The sequence below is a fragment of the Bos grunniens genome, chromosome 9 (genome assembly GCF_055505025.1).
Source record: "Bos grunniens cultivar Pamir isolate PY7600 chromosome 9, Bosgru_T2T1.0, whole genome shotgun sequence".
NCBI lineage: Eukaryota > Metazoa > Chordata > Mammalia > Artiodactyla > Bovidae > Bos > Bos grunniens.
The window spans coordinates 63,796,461-63,819,113 of record NC_141173.1 but is presented as its reverse complement, the minus strand read 5'-3'; the positions used below and the strand labels follow the sequence as shown (position 1 = coordinate 63,819,113).

Sequence of the window (22,653 nt, the reverse complement as noted above, 5' to 3'; positions counted from 1 at the left end):
CAGCTAATTTTCCCACCTCTAATGGCTTATGATTCTTGAAAATATATCCATAAGCACTTCAGTTCAGTTCAGTCACTCAATCATGTCCAACTCTTTGTGACCCCATGGACTGCAGCATGCCAGGCTTCCCTGTCCATCACCAACTCCCAGAGCTTGCTTAAACTCATGTCCATCGAGTCAGTGATACCATCCAACCATCTCATCCTCTGTCGTCCCCTTCTCCTCCCACCTTCATCATTCCTTCCAAAGAAATCCCAGGGCTGATCTCCTTCAGAATGGACTGGTTGGATCTTCTTGCAGTCCAAGGGACTCTCAAGAGTGTCCAACACCACAGTTCAAAAGCATCAATTCTTCGGCACTCAGCTTTCTTTATAGTCCAACTCTCACATCCATACATGACTACTGGAAAAATCATAGCCTTGACTAGACAGACCTTTGTGGACAAAGTAATGTCTCTGCTTTTTAATATGCTGTCTAGGTTGGTCATAACTTTTCTTCCAAGAAGCAAGTGTCTTTTAATTTCATGGCTGCAGTCACCATTTGCAGTGATTTGGAGACCAAGAAAATAATAATTACAGCTTAATAAATTACTCCTCTCAAGTAACATACCAGGAATTAAGTCAAGACTTACTCCGGTGGACTGAAAAGAATACTGAATGTGGAGTAACAACTTAGATTTAAATCCCACTCCAGAGACAGGACTTCCCTGGTGGTGCAGTGGTTAAGATTATGTGCTCCCAATGCAGGGGGCACGGTTTCAATCTCTGGTCTTGGAATTAAGATCCTGCATGCCACACAACACACTGCATGTCCCCCAAAATTTCCCACTCCAAAATTATTGCATGAGCTCAAGAACAGTTGCTCAGTCTCTCAGAGCCTCCATTTCTTCATCCATTAAAAAAAAAAAAATTTATTCCCCAGGTTGTTGTGAGAGTTAAATGATGTAATACTCAAAAAGACCCTTGCTCCTTGGGAGGAATGTAATGACAAACCTAGACAGCGTATTAAAAAAGCAGATACACTATTTGCCAACAAAAGTTCGTATAGTCAAAGCCATGATTTTTCCAGTAGTCATGTATGGATGTGAGAGCTGGACAATAAAAAAGGGCTGAGTGCCAAACAGTTGATGCTTTCTAACTGTGGTGCTGGAAAGGACTCTTAAGAGTCCCTTGGACAGCAAAGAGATCAAACCAGTCAATCCTAAAGGGATTCAACTCAATATTCACTGGAAAGACTGATGCTGAAGCTGAAGCTCCAATATTTTGGGCACGTGATGCAAAGAGCTGACTAATTTCAAAAGACCCTGATGCAGGGAGATTTGAAGGGAGTAGGAAAAGGAGACAACAGAGGATGAGATGGTTGGATGGCATCACCAACTCAATGGACATGAGTTTGAGCAAGCTCCAGGAGATGGTGAAGGACGGGGAAGCCAAAGCCTGGCATACTGCTGTCCACAGGGTCACAAAGAGACACAACTGAGCAACTGAACAACAACTCAGAAAGATGCCTTGGTAAACTACAAAGCCAGAGAGAGAAGAGATTGGAGGGGAAGGAAGTGAAATCAGAAAATCTCTAAAACTCTGTAAGACAGTGCAATGCAAATAGGGGTTCTATTTTGATAAATAATGCTGAGAAATCAGAGATGCAAGGTCCAGAAACCACATGGCACCTTCAGTCCAAACCAGTCCAAGTTCTGGTTTGATCAAGGGAGCCCTCCAGGTGCTGATAAAGAGGATTCTCTTCATAGTGGTATTTCCAGGTGAAGAGCCTCATTGCCACATATTGTGTTATTAGAAAAGACCTCAGAGAGCATTTCCCTCGATCTTCCACACTTAAGAGATGAGTAGACACAGACACTCAGAGACTATATATACATATTTCAGAACTTAGAAATCACGCCACTTTTTAATATTTAGCACTTTATATTTTTCCTAAGAATGTCAAAATTCAACAATTTCCATTTCAACATAATTAAGAGCTACTTTTGTTTTTGAAATGTGTAACTAAGGTACGTCTGCAGTGACCGAGACATGAAATGATCGCTCAGTAACATTACCATGATGATTTAAACACATTTATATCATGGAATTATTTTAGTACTAACGCTTTGGTTGAAATTGTCCCACAATTAAAACACTAGTATTTCTGTCTCTTCAAAACCTGTACTTGTGATGATTCCTTGATGCCCTCTACTGGTCACAATGTTACTATCCAATGTTCAATATGTATTATTTCTGTGTGGTCTCTTAATCTATTTAATAATATGCCAGAACATTAGAAAAGTTAACTTTGGGGACAAATAAGTAAGTAAATAAGTAAATAAAAGAGAAGGCAATGGCACCCCACTCCAGTACTCTTGCCTGGAAAACCCCATGGACGGAGGAGCCTGGTAGACTGCAGTCCATGGGGTCGCTGAGGGTTGGACACGACTGAGTGACTTCACTTTCACTTTTCACTTTCATGCATTGGAGAAGGAAATGGCAACCCACTCCAGTGTTCTTGCCTGGAGAATCTCAGGGACAGAGGAGCCTGGTGAGATTCTGTCTATGGGGTCGCACAGAATTGGACACGACTGACGTGACTTAGCAGCAGCAAGTAAAAAAAGGAATGTGCAAATTATAAGAATACGTTAAAAAATTAGGTAATGAAATAAACCCAAAACAAAGCATTAGTGGAATAAATTTGGGGGATGTTAGACAATTATGACATCCACTAGTTTCCCCTACTGTTTGATCTACAAAATGTAATAACTAAGCTATCATGTTTGTTCTCAATATAAAAATTTCCAACTGTGCTATAACCATCTATAAGGATGGTCTATTAAATGATTCATTACTGAATTTGACACAGATAAACAGAATTGTTAAAATTCAGTTATCAAATGCTGAGAGACACTATGTTAAGAAGTGCAGACAACAGAAAAACATGAGTGAATGCCCCATCCATTCAGATAGCCTTAATGCTAAAATAACTAAAATATATTCTTTAAATATATGGTTTTGTATACACAGACATGCATATCATGCACAGCATAAAACCCTCTTTTGACCCAAAGAAAAATCACAACTCCTAATAATAAGCCAAATCGTGTCATAACCAGTCACATCACCGATGATCCACTCCCATCACCACCACTTTATCATCTGTAGGACCTCTGTCTTCCTTCTCTGATCCCCCAGAGATAAATCCATCAATACATTTCCCACACGAAGACCCACAAGGCTCTAGTTGTACCTCCAAAACAACTATTTTTGACCACCTGCCCAGTCTGGTTGCATATGCTAAGGGGAACTGTGTTGCTCCCTGGGGCATCTTTTGCTGCCAGTCAGACCTGAGCTTCTGCTCCCAACTCTTCCTGCCTCTGTGTACCCCCAACTCCTAGTCCCAGCCTCCTCTTTGGTTCCTACCTCCCACCCTTCTTCTTCTTCCCCCCACAACCCAGCTCAATGACTATTTGTTTCTAGGGCTTCCAGAAGAAAGTACCACAGTGGCTTAGACTATGGAGATTTATCTTCTTATAGTGCCGGAAGCTGCAAGTCTGAGATCAAGGTGTCAGAAGACTTGGCTTTTCCTGCCCTCTCTCCCCCTCCTTGGGTTACAGATGGATACCTTACTGCTGTGTCCTTATATGGCCTTTCCCCTGCTGTCCCTGGATGTGTCCGAATTTCCTCTTCTTGTCATACAGATCAAATGTATGGATACCAAGTGGGAAAGGGGAGTAGATGAATGGAAGGATGGGTCTGACGTGTATACACTATTGTATGTGTTCAGTTGCTCAGTTGCATCTGACTCTTTGTGACCCCATGAATTGTTTACCTGCCAGACTCTGTCCATGGAATTTTTCAGGCAAGGATACTGGAACAGGTTGCCATTTCCTACTCCAGGGGATTGTCCCAGCCCAGGGATCAAACCTGTCTCCTCATTGGCAGGCAGATTCTTTACCACTAGCACCACCTCAGAAGCCCACACTATTAATACTATATATAAAAGAGACAATTAATGAGAACCTACTTTATAGCACTGGGAACTCTACTCAATGGTCTGTGGTGACCTAAATGGGAAGAAAATCCAAAAAGAAGAGGGGATATAGTTATGTATAGCTGATTCATTTTGCCATACTGTAGAAACCAACACAACATTGTGAAGCAACTACACTATGATAAAAATTAATTTTACAATTTTTCCTCTTCTTGTAAAGGAAAGGAAAGTGAAGTCGCTCAGTCGTGTCCAACTCTTTGCAACCCCATGGACTGTAGCCTATCAGGCTCCTCCGTCCATGGGATTTTCCAGGCAAGAGTGCTGGAGTGGATTGCCATTTCCTTCTCCAGGGGATCTTCCCGACCCAGGAATCAAACCCGGGTCTCCCGCATTGCAGGCAGATGCTTTACCGTCTGAGTACACAGCTCAATGGCTCTTCTTGTAAAGACACAGTCAAATTGGATTAGAGTCCATCCTAATTCCCTCACTTTAATTTAATCTTCTCTACCAAGGCCCTAGGGCTTCCCCAATGGCTCAACAGGTAAAGAATCTACCTGCAATGCAGGAGACACTGAAGACATAGGTTCAAACCCTGGGTGGAGAAGTTCCACAGGAGAAGAAAATGGGACTTCAGTCTAGTATTCTTACCTGGAGAATTCCATGGACAGAAGAGCCTGGTGGGCTACAGTCCATGGGGTCACAAAGAGTCAGAGATGACTGAGTGACTAACAGTGATTTCCAGGCAGAATCAATATGATTTTGAAAGATGATTCTTACCTATGTTTCTTAGAAGTTTTTCAGGTTTTTCAATTCCCTTAAAAAAATCAATTTGTGTGACTCTAAGGTTAAAGCTGGTCTGCTGGACATATTTGTCCCACAAGAGGCATAATAATAGTAGTAGTCATGGTAGTATCTCTCTCTCTTCCAAAATGCTACCTGTTTTAATCTCTTTATAATAGAAAAAAATCTATTAATTCAATCAGAACCTATTAAGATGTCTTGTTTTCAGATTTTTAAAAAATTTTGTTTTAGGGAATTCCCTGGTGGTCTGGTGGTTAGGACTCGGAACTCTCACTGCCAAGGGTCAGGGTTTGATCCCTGGTCAGGCAACTGAAATATTGCAAGCTGCATGGTGCAGCCAATACAAATAAAAAGCACAACCAGTTCAGTTCAGGAGAAAGGGCTTATTGGCAAAATATCAAATAATGTCCATCAGCCAAAAGACAACCTACACGTTACACAAATAGATCTGTCAGTCCCTGTACTGTCGAGAGATCAGTCACTCACCAATTTAAATTAGAGTTCATGAATCAATACTCTGTTTTAGCAAACATCAGTGCTCTCATCTGCACAAAAGTGCATATTTCCTCAGGGAAATTTTCTCATGAATTTCTCATCCATGATCAAAATTTACAATATCCCTTGCTAAGGTTTTGTAAAGAAGTTATCCCCTGACACTTGAGAGCAGTATGTATACAAGGATGACAAAGTCAAGATCTGGTAGGACTTCCTGGGTGGTCCAGTGGTTAAGAATCTGCCTTGCAACGCAGGGGACACAGGTTCCATGCCTGGTTGAGGAGTTAAGGTTCTACATGCCACGGGGCAGCCCTGGGGCTGCAGTGAAAGACCTCACGCAACACAACAAAGATCCCGCTTGCCACAGCTAAGGCCTGAAGCAGCCAAACAAATAAATAATTGCGTTTTTTTTTTTAAGTCAAGGTATAGAACCTCACATTCTTTAAAGTAATTCAAATGGAAACTGCAACCCTGGATGCCTAGAACTCAATTATGGACAATAAGACAAATGAGGCAGCTGTCACTTTTAGGGTTACTACCTATATTAGTCTTCTCCGTTTGCCATAACAAAGAGCCACAGACTAGGTGACTTAAACAACAGAAATTTATTTTCTCACGATTCTGAAGGCTAGAAGTCCAAGACCAGGAGCTGGAAAATTCAGTTTCTGGTGAGGTCTCACTCCCTGACTTGTAAATGGCCGCCTTCTCACTGTGTCCTCAATGGCTTTCTTCTCTGCTCACGCAGAATGAGTTGTATTAAACTCTTTCTCTTCTTAGAAAGACACCAATCCTATCAAAACAGGGCCCCACCCTTACAACCTCATTTAATTTTATCTATCACCTTAAAGGCCCTCCAAAATACAGTCACATTGAGAGTGAGGGCTTCAACATATGAATTTGGAGGAGAAGGAAACACAATTTAGTCTATATCTTTACCTTTTCTGCAATAGCAACACCCTGGTTAATGTTAATACAGCATGAGATCAAAATGCAGAATTTCTAGCTCTTCAGAGTTCTGAGATATCCATAAGGAATGCTTTATTAACTGAGATACCACTTATTCGAATTTGGTGCTGTCTGAACTGGGGGCATCTGAAGCTTTCACTGGTACCATATTTACAAAAAGAATAATTTAGGCAACTGCAAGTCTTAACAAGATTGCAGAATTGGGGGAACCAATAGAGAATAAATTTAATGTTTGTCAGTGATATATAAATAAGTGAACCGATTTCTAATCACCCTTAACTGGTCATAAAAGCAATTTGGTGGGCTTTCTCTTCAGGCACTCATTGCCAACTGCAATCAAATAACTATTAGTTCAATGCTCTAATCTTTAAAGACATTAAATATATTGCTTTTCTTTTTTAAAGAAGCAATTCTTTTTAAAAAAGATTATTTGATATGGGCTATTTTTAAGTCTTTATTGAATTTGTTATAATATTGATCCTGTTATGTTTTGGTTTCTTGGGTCCAAGACATGTGGGATCTTAGCTACCTGACCAGGGATTGAGGGATTGAACCCACACCTCCTGAATGGGAAGGTGAACTTTTAACCACTGGACCACTGGGGAAGTCCCTATGTTTCTTTGTGTGTGTGTGTGTGTGTGTGTGTATCTGCAAAAAACTTTTTTTTTTTAATTTTAAATTTTATTTTATTTTTAAACTTTATAAAATTGTATTAGTTTACCAAATATCAAAATTCTTCAAACATTTCCGAGTCCCTAATACATACAAGTCACACTCAGGGTCCTCATTTGCATAGTCAAGGCCCTCCTTAACCCAGTTCTGGTTATGTACCCAGCACTGGTTCCAATTAGTTTCAGTAGAACCCCTAGTTCAGTCAGACTACTCTTCCTCTGGCTCGTGGGCATCCCATACCAGCTTGCGCCTGGTTTGCAGGGCTGGCTTGCCCCTTCTGTCTTTGGTGCTTTAAAATCTTACACTTCAGAGTGAATGCTACAAGCAGAATCTAGAAAATAAAGATATTCTCCATGCTTCGTACTCCACTATATAATTTAGGATCTCAATTCCTTAGTCACTTTTATTCTGAAAATTTCTACTCCCTATAAGCTTCACCTCAAGTCCCACCTCCTTGAAGAAAGACTAATTTTACTCCTTTTTATGGAGCTGCTCTTCTCTAAATTGCAAGATCCGTTCCACCCTCTCTGGCTGTGCCATACAGCTTGTCTTTCCAGTTTCTTTTTTTCATAAGCAGCTCTTGAAATAGTGTCAATTCCTTCAAGTCGGGTACAGCTGACTTTTACTGTCTTTTTAAACATTCAAGGAGTTCAACAGTGTGGAAACAACTCGATAAAAATTTTTTTTGTCAAAGTAACTTGAGTTCAAACCCTTCACTGCTTCAAATCAATCTTCCCAAGTAATGCTAATTACTGAGGCCATGCTGCGTCTAGCACTTTGTTCATTCCTGACATCTAAAGTCAGTTCTGGAGCAACAGGAATGTGACAAAGAAACATAAAAAGAGAGTGGAAAATTGACAAATTATTTCAAAGAGGTGGAAAAATTCACTAAGCAGTAGTCAAAGAGAGTCATTTTTTTAAAATATAAATGTATTTATTTTAATTGGAGGTTAATAAACAGTCATTTAGGGACATTTTAATGCAGAAAAGAAAGCTCTCACTTGAAATGCTAAGTGGGAGAACAACTTAAGTTTAGTTTATGAACATTGGTGCTAATTATTTAAAAGATAAGAACTAAATTAATTTCTTTTCTTAAAACCAAATACATTCAAACCTCTTCAATTTCCTGAAGTACTAAAGCAAGGTTTTGGGTAGAGTGGGCTGGAATAGATGGGGTGAACACAGAGACTGTACTTTATTTTTCAGATGAATCCTATCACCTGAGAGCAGTTTCTGCTGTTTTCCAAGAATGAGTTACAGTGGTCACACTCTGGCCTCACCCTAATATTAGGCAATGATGGAAAATTGTCTCTCTCAGCTCTGTGAATCAATAATTCTCAGTCCTTTAGAACTCCAATATTGTATTCTACCTTGATTTTATAACTACAACTCTACTAAAAGTCTTCACGGTATAATTATATATATACTTAAAGCACATAAGCTAAAAATACTTACTTTCACTACAACTCTAGACACACAACAATTGGATGAGTTGAACTTAATTATCTAAGAAAGCCATTCTAGAACCCAAGCAAAGATTCTCAGCACTTTTTTAATATAGACAATGGTAACTCTGAGCAGAGAGAACACACACAACTCCCTCTGACTTAATTTCATAATCAATGTCTGCTCATCCAAACAATGTTTCCCAAAGTTTTTGGACAAAGGAATAATTTTAGCTGAACGTATCTACTATTTGTCACTGAGTCTGTCTTTGACCTATCTCTAAAATGTTTTATTTATTTATTTGGCCATGCTGTGTGGTCTGGGGGATCTTAGTTCCACAACCAAGGATCAAAACCAAGCCCATGGTAAAAGCACTGAGTCCTAACCACTGGACCACCAGAGAATTCTCAAAATATTTTTTTAGATGACAGATTTTGAATTGTGCCAAAATTATACAACAAGGGTTCCCTTCCTCAGTGGTTGATCTTACTTAGTAAGCTATGTGCCATAAGTACGAACAATGGAGCACTCGCAAACTTGACTCTGAACTTGGCCACGGGACATGTTTGAGCAATGGATGCTAGCAAACATGATGCAAGCAAAGGATTGAAAAGCACTTGCGCTTTTGGGGCTTCCCCTCTAACCGCCACCACTACCACCACCATATGACGGAGCCCAAACAAGCCTATCGAGGATGAAAAGCATGTGGTCCAGTCATTCCTGCGACCCATTCCTTCCACTTAACCACTGGAAGCAGTGCCAGCCAACAGCTCACTACAGATAACTGAGAACCAGCCTAAACCAGAAGAATTGCCCTGTGCATTCCAACTCCCACTGCAAAAAGTGTGAACCAAACAAATGGCTTCTGTTTTAAGCCACTAAGTTTTGAGGTGTTTTGTCATTCAGTAAAAGCTAACTGACACACCATGAGATTTCAAACAATTGCCTGCATTCTTTTCACCATTTGTCTTCAATTCCAATGATCCTTTGTTTGAATTGCTAGATCATTACTAGATCTTTCATTTTACTGAAACACAGTGTGATTATGGGATTGCAGTCTGGAAACCAATTCAGAGAATTTAGAGATTGTCTCATAAATGGGAGAATGGAAGAGTAATAGTTTTCACCAGCTGGATTTTACTAATATTCAGCTGTCATATCTCTGCAACATATTTCAAATGAGTGAAATACACTGATGGCTGAAACATAAGCACCAAAGTCCAACACCTTTTACAGCAAAGTTATTTGAAATCCAGGGAAAAAAAATGAAAGCTTTCAAGAAAAAACAAGAGCTTTTCTTTTTTTTTTTTTAGTACACCAAGCAGGTGGCATACTATAACCACAAATAAAGCATTCAAATTTCAATTCATCTCAGCAAAAATTGGGTGATTATTTGGCTTCATCATGGATCGAAGCCCCCAGATATCTGTAGTTTTTGTACCAGACATTCCAAAATGGAACCAAAGGAGAACAATAAATCTAAGTTGCAGCACATTCAAAATGAATCATTTGTTTATGTCACTGATAAAAATCATTGTTTTGATGCTATTATAGCTACAATTATTATGGCATCTATTGTTTCTGATTCCTATCGCATAATATGATTTTTTATTTTTGCATTTTTAATGAGTATTCTTGCTTAACTTTAGGACATTTAAATAGATTTCTCCATAAATTTCTAGACTGAAATCCACCTTCAGTGGATTTCATACCAAATTTTGTACTGATTTATCTCATCAGTCAGTGAGGAGGCAAAACTGACAACTGGTGTTATATTCAATTTAAAAAACAGTGAAAAACCCCCAAAAATGGTTTTAAATAAATAAATAAGTTGGAAAGCATATGCAGAATCGGGAATCCCCTTGCATTCTTGCTGGGAATGTAAATTGATACAGCCACTATGGAGAACAGTATGGAGGTTCCTTAAAAAACTACAAATAGAACTACCACATGACCCAACAATCCCATTCCTGGGTGTATACCCAGAAGAAATCATAATTCAAAAGGACACATGCACCCCAATGTTCATTGCAGCACTATTTATAATATAGCCAGGACAGGGAAGGAAACTAAATGTCCAGCAACAGAAGAACCAATAAAGAAGATGTACATATGTACAATATTAAATGCAATATGGCTGGAATATTACTCAGCCATAAAAAGGAATGTAATTGGATGATTTGGAGAGACATGGATGGACCTAGAGACTGTCATACAGAGTAAAGTAAATCAGAAAGAGAAAAATAAATATCATATATTAATGCATACCTGTGGAATCTAGAAAAACAATACAGATGATCTTATTTGCAGAACGGAAATAGAGACACAGATGTAGAGAATAAACATATGGACACTAAGAGGGGAAAGGAGGAGAACAGGATGAATTGGGAGATTGGGATTGACATATATACACTATTGATACTGTGTTTCAGGTAACAATGAGAACCTACTGTCCTCAGAGAACTCTATTCAGTGCTCAGGGAACTCTACTCAGTGCTCTGCAGTGACCTAAATGGTCACCACCCCCTCCACCACACCCACATATTTGGACAAATGGAGTGTTTATACCCACCTTTCTGAAAGTCCTGGAGCCCTTGGTCAGGGTCTAGCTGGTTCCCAAATAGGAGGCTTTGGGCGCTGGAGACAGGCTTCAAAAAGGCTCCTATGTCGTGTATGGGATGCTCTGATGAAGATCTTGGGAAGGTCTTTGGTGCCATGACACAAGGAAGCCAGGGAGTTCTCTGTGGCTGTGCCTTTATGGATCCACAGTAAGTGTGCATTTGTCCCAGGGGACCAGTGACTCCGGAGGAAGGCTGCCACCCTCTCTCCTTTGCTTGTCGGTGAGGGACCAAGAGGACCAGGAACAAGTGTGGACGGGGCCTATGGCTTCTTTGGGCCTTTGAACCTGGCTGCATTCTGATCTTAATCTCTTGATCTCACGGCAGCGACTCGAATTTTTCATTCGAAGAAAACCAGAGGGCCTGCCTGCCCTTCTCCATCAACGCCCACCACTTTTTCTCCCCCTGCCTCTCACACCACCCCAGACACCCACGTTCCTACTCTCAAGAGGTGGGGAATAACATTGGGGAGGCCCTCGTCTTCCCCAAGAAGGACCCCTCGCTCCTGGCATATTTAGTGCCATTTCTAATCCTATCTTTGTTCTGATAGCTCTCAGAAAGTGGGGGTCCCTCCCCAGTGCCCCACCCCCTCTAGAGTGCCCCCAGCCAGCAGCAGGCCCCTCTGCCCACTCTCCCCAGCCTGACCCCTCCCTACCATAGCGAGGCATCAGTGCTATCGCCCCGCAGCAGGGGCTGCATCAAGACCGCCTCTCAGAGGCCGGACAGTGGCTTTTCTTGGTGGCATCACCTGGCACAGGTGGGAGTGAGGAGAAGTCCTTCCTCTCCATCATGGGATGAAGAGAGCTTAGACTATAATCTCCAAATTAGAGTTCTGATCAAAAGATGCAAAGTCCTGATCTCCAGACCTTATTTCCCTTCCCAGGAAGAAAATAACTAAACCCTTATCCAGGAAAAAGCACCACACCTTCCCTTGGACAACCTTGAGCTCTGCTGTAGGGAGTGTTTCAAAGTTTCTGCCTTCCTGAGGTTCTTCCTGAGGAAGTGTGTCTGTCCTAACCTGTGTCTGCTCAGGCCCCACCCACTAAGTGCAGGCAGATCTCCCCTAGATTCCTGCAGGGGTGAGGGGGTAGCTATGTACACAGCCCCCTTCCCCTGCCCAGCTCTCCGCTGCTGACTACTGGGAGCTGCTCTTGGCCCACCAGCCGTGGACTGGCATTCCCTTGGAGAGGGCCTCGCAGCTTTGCACAGGTATAAGCCCACCTTTGTTCCTCCCCTCCCAGGGCATGTTCCCAAGGGGGAGAGTTTAATGGCTGGAAGGGCATTGGAAGGAGCCTTCCAAGAATCATGGATGGACAGAAGCATATTTCAGAAGAGGTTTTCCTCCAATTCCTGCTCTCTCTCAAAGGACACAGAATGCTGAATATTTACTGTCTTAGATCATGAATTTCTTTTTCTTTTTTCCTTTAAAAACCAAACCAACTTTGTTGCTGTTCAGTCGCTCAGTCATGTCTGGCTCTTTGTGACCCTATGAACTGCAACAGGCCAGGCTTCCCTGTCGTTCACTATCTCCTGGAGCTTGCTCAAACTCATATTTAGTAGGTGATTCTATCTAACCAACTCATCGAAGCAAGTTTATTAAACATTTTTAAAGAGCTTATGGATTTCTGATACCTCCCACTAAAAGGAACCAAAAGGGACCCCAGTGTAAATCCCACCTAAGGTAGGTTCAGTGTATATCCTCTCTTTCTGCTCGCTGGACACCTGACACTGAGCCCCTTGGTAGGTGGGCAGATGGTGCTGGGCCCTGCTGATCCAGCCCCCTCTGCTGCTTCCTAAAGACTGTTAGAGGGGGAAGGACTGCCTGAGATCCACAGGTCACCCTATCACTGGTGTTGAGCCCATTCGGTTTTGAATTATCAGTCTTTCTCCATTTCCCCCAAGGTCTTGGTTTTGAGAAACGTAGCAGGACTTTTGAACTAGGCTTTTTTGTTTGTTTATTTGGAGCATGTTAAAATATTAATTTTGAGATTTTACCTCCTTTCAGGTTATTTTTGCTAATATCAGATGTATATATGACAAGTTTATGGTTCTTTTGTTTTAACCCTTCTTAGGGTTTCTTTAGAGAAAACTTTGAAGATAAACTCCTTCTTGATATATATATATGTATTTTTTTTTCTTAGCAACTTGTTATCACTGGAATCAAAGGCGAAAAGTGATCTCTTTTTGAACTGGTTGTATTTGTATATCACAAGTAAAAGCTGTTTTTGTTCAGCTGCCCAAAAAAAGGAAAAAGAGATTTAGTATTCTCAGTGGAAGCTGGAGTGAAATATTGGACCTCTCCTCTGAAGAATACTTTTCCATCAGGTTTTCAGAAACTGTTCCTGTAATGCCAAATGATTTGAAGTAAGAAGCATTTCCTTTAAAAAGCAGGTGTCTGATGGGCAGGTCAGTTAAATATAAGAAGTTTGTAACTATAAGCCAGTCATTTGGTTTTTTGAAAACTGTAAGTTTGGTGGAATAAGTACAGCATTGCGATTCTCAAGTTGAACAGTCTCAAATCTTTATATGAAAACAGTAATAATCTTCCTTGTGTGCTTGGTGATGAAAGGTCCCCTGAGGAAAAAATGGACAGAGTATTTAAGGGCAAATACTTAATAAATATGAAAAATGGATTTCTCACCCCATCATCTAATTATTAGACATTATTTAATAGCTTATTAGGGGCTTCCCTGCTGGCTCAGTGGTAAAGATTCTGCCTGCCAGTGTAGGAGATGTAGGTTTGATTCCTGGGTCAGGAAGATTTCCTGGCAGAGGAAATGGCAACCCACTCCAGTATTCTTGCCTGGGAAATCCCATGGACAGAGGAGCCTAGCAGGCTACAGTCTTTGGGTCCCAAAAGAATCGGACTAAGCAACAATGACAATAGTTTATTAGATACTAAGAGAGGACAGACTAACGTTAATTCATCATTATTAGAAGCCAATACTGACACTTGCAGGAAGAAGTTTTTAAAAATTATACTCTAGCTTTTCTATGGTTGAAATACTGTAACTTCCTGTCATTAATATAGTGAACTGGGTCTCACGTGATCACAGGCTTGGGCTCACAAGATAAAAATAAATAACCCAAATAACCTCCTTCGTGACAGAAAAATATTTCAGAGCTAGAGGAAAAAGAGAAGACCTGGTCTGTGCAACCTGTGGTTTCTGTAGCTTACATTATAGGGTGTGTTTTGCCCAACTCTTTGTAACTCTGTGCACTGTAGCCCACCAGGCTTCTCTGTCCTGGGAATTTTCAAGGCAAGAATACTGGAGTCGGTTGCCTTTTCCTGCTCCAGGGGATCTTCCTGATACAGGGATGAAACCCTCGTCTCTTGTGTCTGCTGCACTGGCAGGCAGATGCTAGTGCATCTGGTAACACTAGCACCATCTGGGAAGTTTACATTATATACATGTGCAAACACAATCCTTCAGGATACTTAACAAGTAATAAATAATGATAACCTCTTTATTCAGAATCCAGTAGTTAGGTTGACTTTAAAGCGACTCTGTGGGGCTTTCGTTTTGGTGGGTATGAGTTTATGACAGAAAGTATAAGTTTTTCCAATCTGTTAATCACTATTGACCCTGTATTATGTGTTGCATGCTTTATCTCACTTAAGCTTCACAAAAAACTCTTTTGAGACAGATGAGAAAATTGAGGGTAAGGAGAATGATAACTTGCCTGTGATCATGCAGTTTACAAATAATGAAGATGAAAGACGGGTTTTGCCAATGACCACATTCTTAGCCAGTAAATTCCTCTTAACGAAAGAAATAGCAATGAGGAAACTAGAAGATTCTAGGTTTTGTGGACACTTAAAAAAAAAAATGAAATGCTTCACAAATTTGCATATCATACTTGGTCGGGATGCATGTTAATCTTCTCTGTATCATTTTGATTTTAGTGTATGTGCTACAGTAGTGAGCACTGTAACTCACACTTAACTTGGCTGAAAAAAGAGAGACCAAAAACAGTTGATTGGCACTACAAATAAACCCACGCAATTTATTAGACCTGACCCCTAGCTAGACTTTCCTTATCTGCCCTCAGTCATTAAGCTTTGACACTCTTAATTAATGGATACATATGTCAGCTGGGTTTATTGCATATGAAAAATGCCCAGGAACAAACAAAAAATAATATGTTGTTCCCAGGAGCAAGTAAGAAATTATTGATTATGATATGTGAGAGTTCACTCAGGTGCTTTGCTGTAGTTGAGGGAGAGAAAAGAAAAACAGGTTGGTGAAATATAGCTCCTGTAAAGAGCTGGATATTCTCCATGCTTTTGACAAACTCAATTTATGAGTATAGATCTGTGCCACATAGCTGGCCACCCAGCAACCACACAAAACCATCTGTGCTTACCTAGTAACTGCTCAGAATAACATAATTCTCCTGTTTTCAAAGCTAACAATATGAGACACAAAAGGAAAACATACAGAATTGAAAGAAATTGCAGGGAGATGGAATCTTTGCTGGTGCTAGACTTAACATTTTGGCAAAGCTTTGTCTAATTAGCTAAGATCCCATCCTGTAGGATAGACTATTTTGCAGAATAATTTTAAATACATTATTATTTTTAACCATCATTGCTTATAAATTCATTAAGTAAAGAAATTTAAATGTGGAATTACATACAAAGTCTTCATGGCAACATCCCAGCCCTCTCCAGCTACTCAGCATCCTTCCCTGGTTTCTCTACCTCTCTCCCATCTTACAACTGGGACCTCAGATGGTCCCTTCATGCCTCTATTTATCTGTCCTTCACTGGCCTTTCTTTTCCTCTCTCCTTATTCTCTTGGGTTCAGCCATCATGTCTTGGAGTTGGTCCTGCATCCATATGACCAGCTCACATTTCCCTCAAATTCCAGGAGGTTTGTTCCATCACTGTGTTTAACACCTTTATTTATCCGTATATTTACTTGCATCTTTTCAAATTCATGACAATGGCCTAGACTAGGCTTGGTGTTGTCTTTTGAGGATGCCAAGCACACTCCCACCTCCAGGCCTTTGCATCTGTTGCTTTCTCTGTTTGGAACACTTTCCCTTCATATGCATGGCTGGCTTCCTTACCTCCTTCATGTTTTTATCTAATGTCAGGGAGAACTTCCTGACCACCCCCTTTAAAACTGCAACACAAACTAAGTTAGACTCGTGTATTCCCTGTTCCCTCTCCATGCCTTACTCTTCTACATAGCAATTACAACTTCTAAAACATATGTGTTGCTTACATATTTTGTTTATTGCTTATCTCTCCATGCAAGCTTCCAAGGGCAGGAATTTTTTATCTAATATGTTCAATTCTACATCCCTAGTGCTCACAACACTGGCACAAAAGCCAATATTACCCATGAATATAATGGATGAAGGAATGAGTGAATGATTGCCCCACTGGCACCTCACATAAAACTCCTTCTCGTTCATAGATCTGCTCCCTTCCTGCCATAAATAGTAGCATCTGCCTCCTTCTACTCATTCAGATGAAAAATCTCAATCACATTATCCCTCTTTTTAAATAACATATTTTAAGTTATTTTGAAATCCCACGTACCCACTTCTTACTATTTATCCCATTTCTATTCTCCTAGCCCTGGTCCAGGGTCTCATCACCTGCCCTGCCTTTCACAAGGACTGCTGCATCACTTCAAGCCTTTCTTGTCTCCAGCTTCTGTTCTTCAGTTCATCCCAGAACACTGACCTAGACTGAGTTTCCTAAAATCCATATGTCAGATCACATCATGCCCTATTCTAAATCCTTAACATGGAATTGAAGACTGTCCATGACCTGATCTCAAACCATCCTGCAATCCTCACCTTTCATATGCTCTATATCCAGACACAGGGGACAGCTCCCCCTGTCCTAAAGCCAAGGGTACTGTGATGACTCCAAACCTTGCTGCTGTTCCCTCAGCTGCCCAAGCCAATGCATCCATTGCTTGTTCTACAAGCATTCCCTGAACTGTCTCTGTCCTCCGCTTCCCACCCACTTTGTTGATATCTCTAAGTTTGCACTTACGAATCAAGATTGCAGGGAGAAATATCAATAACCTCAGATATGCAGATGACACCACCCTTACGGCAGAAAGTGAAGAATAATGAAAGAGCCTCTTGATGAAAGTGAAAGAGGAGAGTGAAAAAGTTGGCTTAAAGCTCAACATTCAGAAAACTAAGATCACGGCATCCGGTCCCATCACTTTATGGCAAATAGATGGGGAAACAGTGGAAACAGTGGCTGACTTTATTTGGGGGGGCTCCAAAATCACTGCAGATGGTGATTGCAGCCATGAAATTAAAAGACACTTACTCCTTGGAAGGAAAGTTATGACCAACCTAGACAGCATATTAAAAAGCAGAGACATTACTTTGTCCACAAAGGTCTGTCTAGTCAAGGCTATGATTTTTCCAGTAGTCATGTATGGATGTGAGAGTTGGACTATAAAGAAAGCTGAGTGCCGAAGAATTGATGCTTTTGAACTGTGGTGTTGGAGAATACTCTTGAGAGTCCCTTGGACTGCAAGGAGATCCAACCAGTCCATCCTAAAGGACATCAGTCCTGGGTGTTCATTGGAAGAACTGATGTTGAGGCTGAAACTCCAATACTTTGGCTACCTGATGCAAAGAGCTGACTCATTTGAAAAGACCCTGATGCTGGGAAAGATTGAGGGCAGGAGGAGAAGGGGACGACAGAGGATGAGATGGTTGGCTGGCATGCATCACCGACTCAATGGACATGGGTTTGGGTGGACTCTGAGAGTTGGTGAAGGACCGGGAAGCCTGGCGTGCTGCGCTTCATGGGGTTGCAAAGAGTTGGACACAACTGTGCGACTGAACTGAACTGAACTGAATCCATTTAATCTTTTTTTTAATTGAAATATAATTGCTTTATAATGTTGTGTTAGTTTCTGATGTACAGTGAAATGAATCCTGTATATACATACATATATCCCCATCCTCTTGAGCCTTCTTCCCTCCCCATCCCCATCCCACTCTGCTAGGTCATCACAGAGCACCAAACCTAGCTCCCTGTGCTTTATAGTAGCTTCCCACTGTTAAATGGCCATCTCTCACCTCAAGCCACAGTCTCATTGAGAACCGTCTGCAGGCATCATTTACCTATATATGCATCATAGTGATTAGCCAGTGTTTAACAGAGTAGGCACTAGAAACTGTGTATCAACTGTCTGAATGAAATGTGAGTACATAATGGAAGTTTCATGTTGTGTGATAGGATGGAATTCTTCAACAGGACTAAGGGGAAAGACATGGGTTTAATAAGAGCACAATTTATGCTTATTTTTGCTCATCATTCAGACCCAGTTGTAGGCCCACTGAGGGAAACCTACCATATAGCCCTTAGTCTAAACAAGCACAAACTGTGCTGTATTCATAAAGCTGGTCTCAGTCCCATGTGACAAATGAGTCCCCCCAGTCCCACACCCAGCATCACACCTACCCACTCTGACTTCTGGGCTGGGCAACTACCAGGCTATAAAATAGAATTGTTACTTATATAAGCAAATTAAAATGAAGATAATTGGTAGGAGAAGAGGGAAGGATGTGGGAGGAATAATTCCATAAATTTTGCCTTATTTTATTCATCATATTTGATTTCATTTCATTTCACCTTAAAATCTATAGAAATGTGCTTAAAAGCACAAATGTGACTGTATCAGCATACTTTTTAAAATTTGTTGAATTTTACTTCTGTCTTTTAATTTTTTAATATTATCTTTTATTTTGGCTGCACTGAGTCTTCGTCTTCACGGTGGCATCCAGTCTCAGTCTTTGTGGCCCTGGGGCTTCTTTAGTTGCGACATGCAGACTTAGCTGCCCTGTAGCGTGTGGAATCTTAGTTTGCCAACAGGGATTGAACCCACATCCCCTGCATTGGAAGGCAGATTCTCAACCACTGGACCACCAGGGAAGTCCCTGTCTTGACAAACTTTTATTGTATGTTAATGCTTTTCTTCTTTGCTGGTTCCCCCTTCCTCACCTACTCCCACCTCCACTTTTTGCCTTAGGGAGCCCATGTTAACAGTCTACCATAATTCTCTTCCTTCTCATACAAGCATATAAGAAAGCTATTAATCGTATAGACATGTGTGAATTTGTAATTATTTTATAAAAACTGGATTTTTATGCACTCTTTGACATCTTGCTTTGCACAGTCATAACTCCTTGATAAACTAACCCTGCTGAATCAACTAATAAGTAGGTTCTAATAGGTAGATTCTTTGTACAGGCTGCATAAAATTCCTCCATCTTATCTATTCAGGATAGAGTCCCTAGAGTGAAATTTCTAGATCAGAGTGTATTTGTATTTATAATTTTAATAGTGTTGCCAGATGTTATATTACTAAAAGGCTATAACAATGCATATTTTCACCTGCAGCGAATGAGAGAAGCCTTTGCCCTGCATTCCCACCAGCAGTAGGTATTATTGGGCTTTCAATTTCCATCTGTCTGAGTTATAAAATGACATCTTGATGTTACTTAAATTTGCATCTCTGAATCATTAGTGAGTTTTAGGATCTTCATATGGCTACAACCTATCTGACTTTTCTCTTCAATGAATTGTTTGTTCATGCTTTTTGATTATATCTCTATTGAGGTCTTTTGACAACTTGTCTCAATTTGCAGGAGGTCTTTGAATATTATAAATATTAAACATTTGTCTGTTCTCTGTATTGCAGATATTTCCCCATGGCTTTCATTTGCATTTTGACTTAGTTTATAGCATCTTTTGCCATATTTACATAATCAAATATCCTATCTTTTCTTTAACAGTCCCTGGATTTGCAGTCATGGGTAAGGTGTCTCTAGCCCCTAGGTTTTTCATATAAGCACCAGGATTTTGTTGTAAGATACTGATATTTTTATATTAAATTTTTAACTGATTTGAAATTTTTTCCCTTAAGATGCAGATAAAGGTGGGAGTACAAGTTGATTTTTTACACAGCCAGTTGTACCAGCAACATTTATTCAATAATTCATCCTTTCTCACTGAGCTGAGGTACAGTAAGCCCCCTACATATGAACCATCAAGCTGCAGACTTTCAAATATTCGAACATGCGTTCGCATGTCCAATCATGTAGGTTAGCTCATGTGTCTGGCATGCATTGTCACATGCGTGCATCCTCTACAAGCAGTTGCGCTTTTGTGTACTTTACTGTACAGAGTACAGTAGTACAGTACCTTTATTTCAAGCTCAGGATGTCCGGAAGCAAGCATAAAGGCAGCAGTGAAATAGCTGTGTTGCTAAGTAGTGCCAGCTGCTGTACTGTACTTTTCAAGGTTCTATAGTTATCAAGGAGGAGATAATGAAGAGAAGAAACCCAAGGATATTACCAAAGTGAAAAGATGAAGACTGGAGGAGCCAGCAAAAGAAAATGGAGGAAAAATGGCTAGTGACGTAAGAAGAAAACGCAGGAGAATGTGGGATCCTATAATCCAAATGAAGAACGTTTCTAGAATGATGAGACGATAAACTCTGCCAAGTACTGATGACGAGACAAGATGAAGATTTAGAATTGTCCAGTGAATTTAGCAATACGGAGGTCACTGGTGACCTCAGGAAGAGAACCTTTGGTCATATGTATGACATAAGAGAAGATTTAAAAATTTAAATAGCACAAACTTGTGAGTAGCCTCTAAAAAAAGAAGTGATAAATTCATTAAAATTGGTGTTATATTTACATTTGGATTGTTAACTGTAACTTTGTTTACATCTATTTTTTCATTGTCAATTAGCAAGAGATCAGCCTGTGTCTTTATCTCGATTTTTTTCATGTTTCCAATTAACAAGAGCTAAAAGGCCTCTTGGTCTCATATTAAACACTTTGTGGTTCTCAACAGGTGTTTGTTGAATAAGTAGGTATGCATCTCACATTCTAACACTACCTAGCAAAGGTTCCCCTCACTGAGTCAACATACTAACAGAATGACGGGAGTCAAGATCACACACGGTCTCCTTAAATGAAAAAAGTATTATCTTTTACAAAGATAAAATCAAGATCTCAATTGATGACTGTGCTAAATGGTAAAGTAAAATAACATTAATTCTAGTCCAGAGTCCTAACTCCAACCTAAATAGTATTCGAAAGTTTATAGTTAGGCATGAAGGGAGGAAAAATGTCACCTACAACAGCTGGCTCTACCTTATGACATTTTCATCAAAGCACCAACTGTCCTTTAAAAGCTTGGTTTCCAAATTTGGTTTATATATTTAAAAGATCAGTAACAGGAGAAATAATAGCCCAGGGAAATAATACAACCCAAATATAGCAGTTTTTGTTAGAAAGTATCTTTACGTGAGAATTGCGTATTAGATGGAGATGACACATGAAAGAAAAAGAAGCAGAAGAAACTATTGTAAGAAAGAATATTCAAGTTCCAGTTCAGTGGACTTGGTGAATAAAGACACAACTGTGAATTCTCTTGAAGCATCTCATTCCTCAAGCCATTGTAAAGGATTTACACTATTCCTTTTACAAAAAGTAGAATTAAATTAGATTTTCAAAACTACACCAATCTTGTCTCACATAGAGTTCCTTGATTACAGATTTAAACACATCTAAAATTCAGAGTAAACATTCCCACCTACTTACACAATGACCAGGCCGCAACCATGGTACAAGCTGCCACAGTTCTGAGAACTGGCCTCAAAAATGGGAACAAACTGACGCTGGAACTGAAAACTAACTGTGCTTAAAACAACTGAGATGGGCTGACCAGACCACCACATGATCAATTTCAAGATGACTGTCAGCTGACTGTGCTGTTTCTGCGTGTAGCCCCCTCCCTCTGCCTATAAAAGCTCTTATCCACTGATGCCCAGTGTGGGGGAGTTGGCCTTTGGACAGGAGTCCCCCTCCCTCCTCCCCAGGTTGCCAGCATTCAAAATAAAGCACACTTTCCTTTCCACCAACCTGGCCTCTTTATTGACTTTAGAGCAACAAGTAGCTGTTCATTGTGTAGTTAACTCTTTCCACCTGCTGGGGCTTTCAGTATTTATAAGACAGCTCACAGGATATGGCTCAGAATATTATCCACAGCCCTTGAAGGGGAACTAAAGGTCCTTGACTCTGCTCAATGACTAAACTAATATTATTTTGTCCTGTTTGACTGTTTTCCTTTGCTTTTGTATTTTCTCACTTCTCTGATTAAACTTACTCTTCGGCTAAAGTTTTTCTACAAACAAAAGGCAGGTGGAGGACACGGGTGGTGAAGGATCATAGGGTCCTGCTCCATTTTACTATAAGAAAGTTCACATTATTTTTCAATTTTAGCAATGATCTTTTTTAAAAAGTATGTTTTGAGTCATCTGGATTACTTTCTCATTACCAAGACTGCCCTATAATTCAGTACTTGCATTTGTGTTTGCCTTCCCTGGTGGCTTAGATGGTAAAAGAATCTGCCTGCAATAGGGGAGACCCGGGTTCGATTCCTAGGTTGGGGAGATCCCCTGAAGAAGGGGATAGCAACCCACTCCAGTGTTCTTGCCTAGAGAATCCCATGGACAGAGGAGCCTGGTGGGCCACAGTCCATGGGGTCACAAAGAGTTGGGTACGACTAAAGTGATGAACACTTTACAATCCTATGGTGCCTAAGGACCACCTGTAATCATGGTTTTTATCTTACACATGTGGTGGGTAACAAGCGTGACCACCATTC

The 22,653-nt window shown here is 40.5% G+C and overlaps 1 non-coding gene across 1 annotated transcript; it reads right to left on the bottom strand.

Moving 5' to 3' along the window:
- Positions 1–14,800: 14,800 nt before the first annotated feature.
- LOC147366045 (U6 spliceosomal RNA) lies at positions 14,801–14,907 on the bottom strand. The gene has a single exon (XR_015133529.1). It is a non-coding gene; the product is annotated as a U6 spliceosomal RNA (small nuclear RNA).
- Between the last annotated feature and the right edge of the window lie 7,746 nt (positions 14,908–22,653).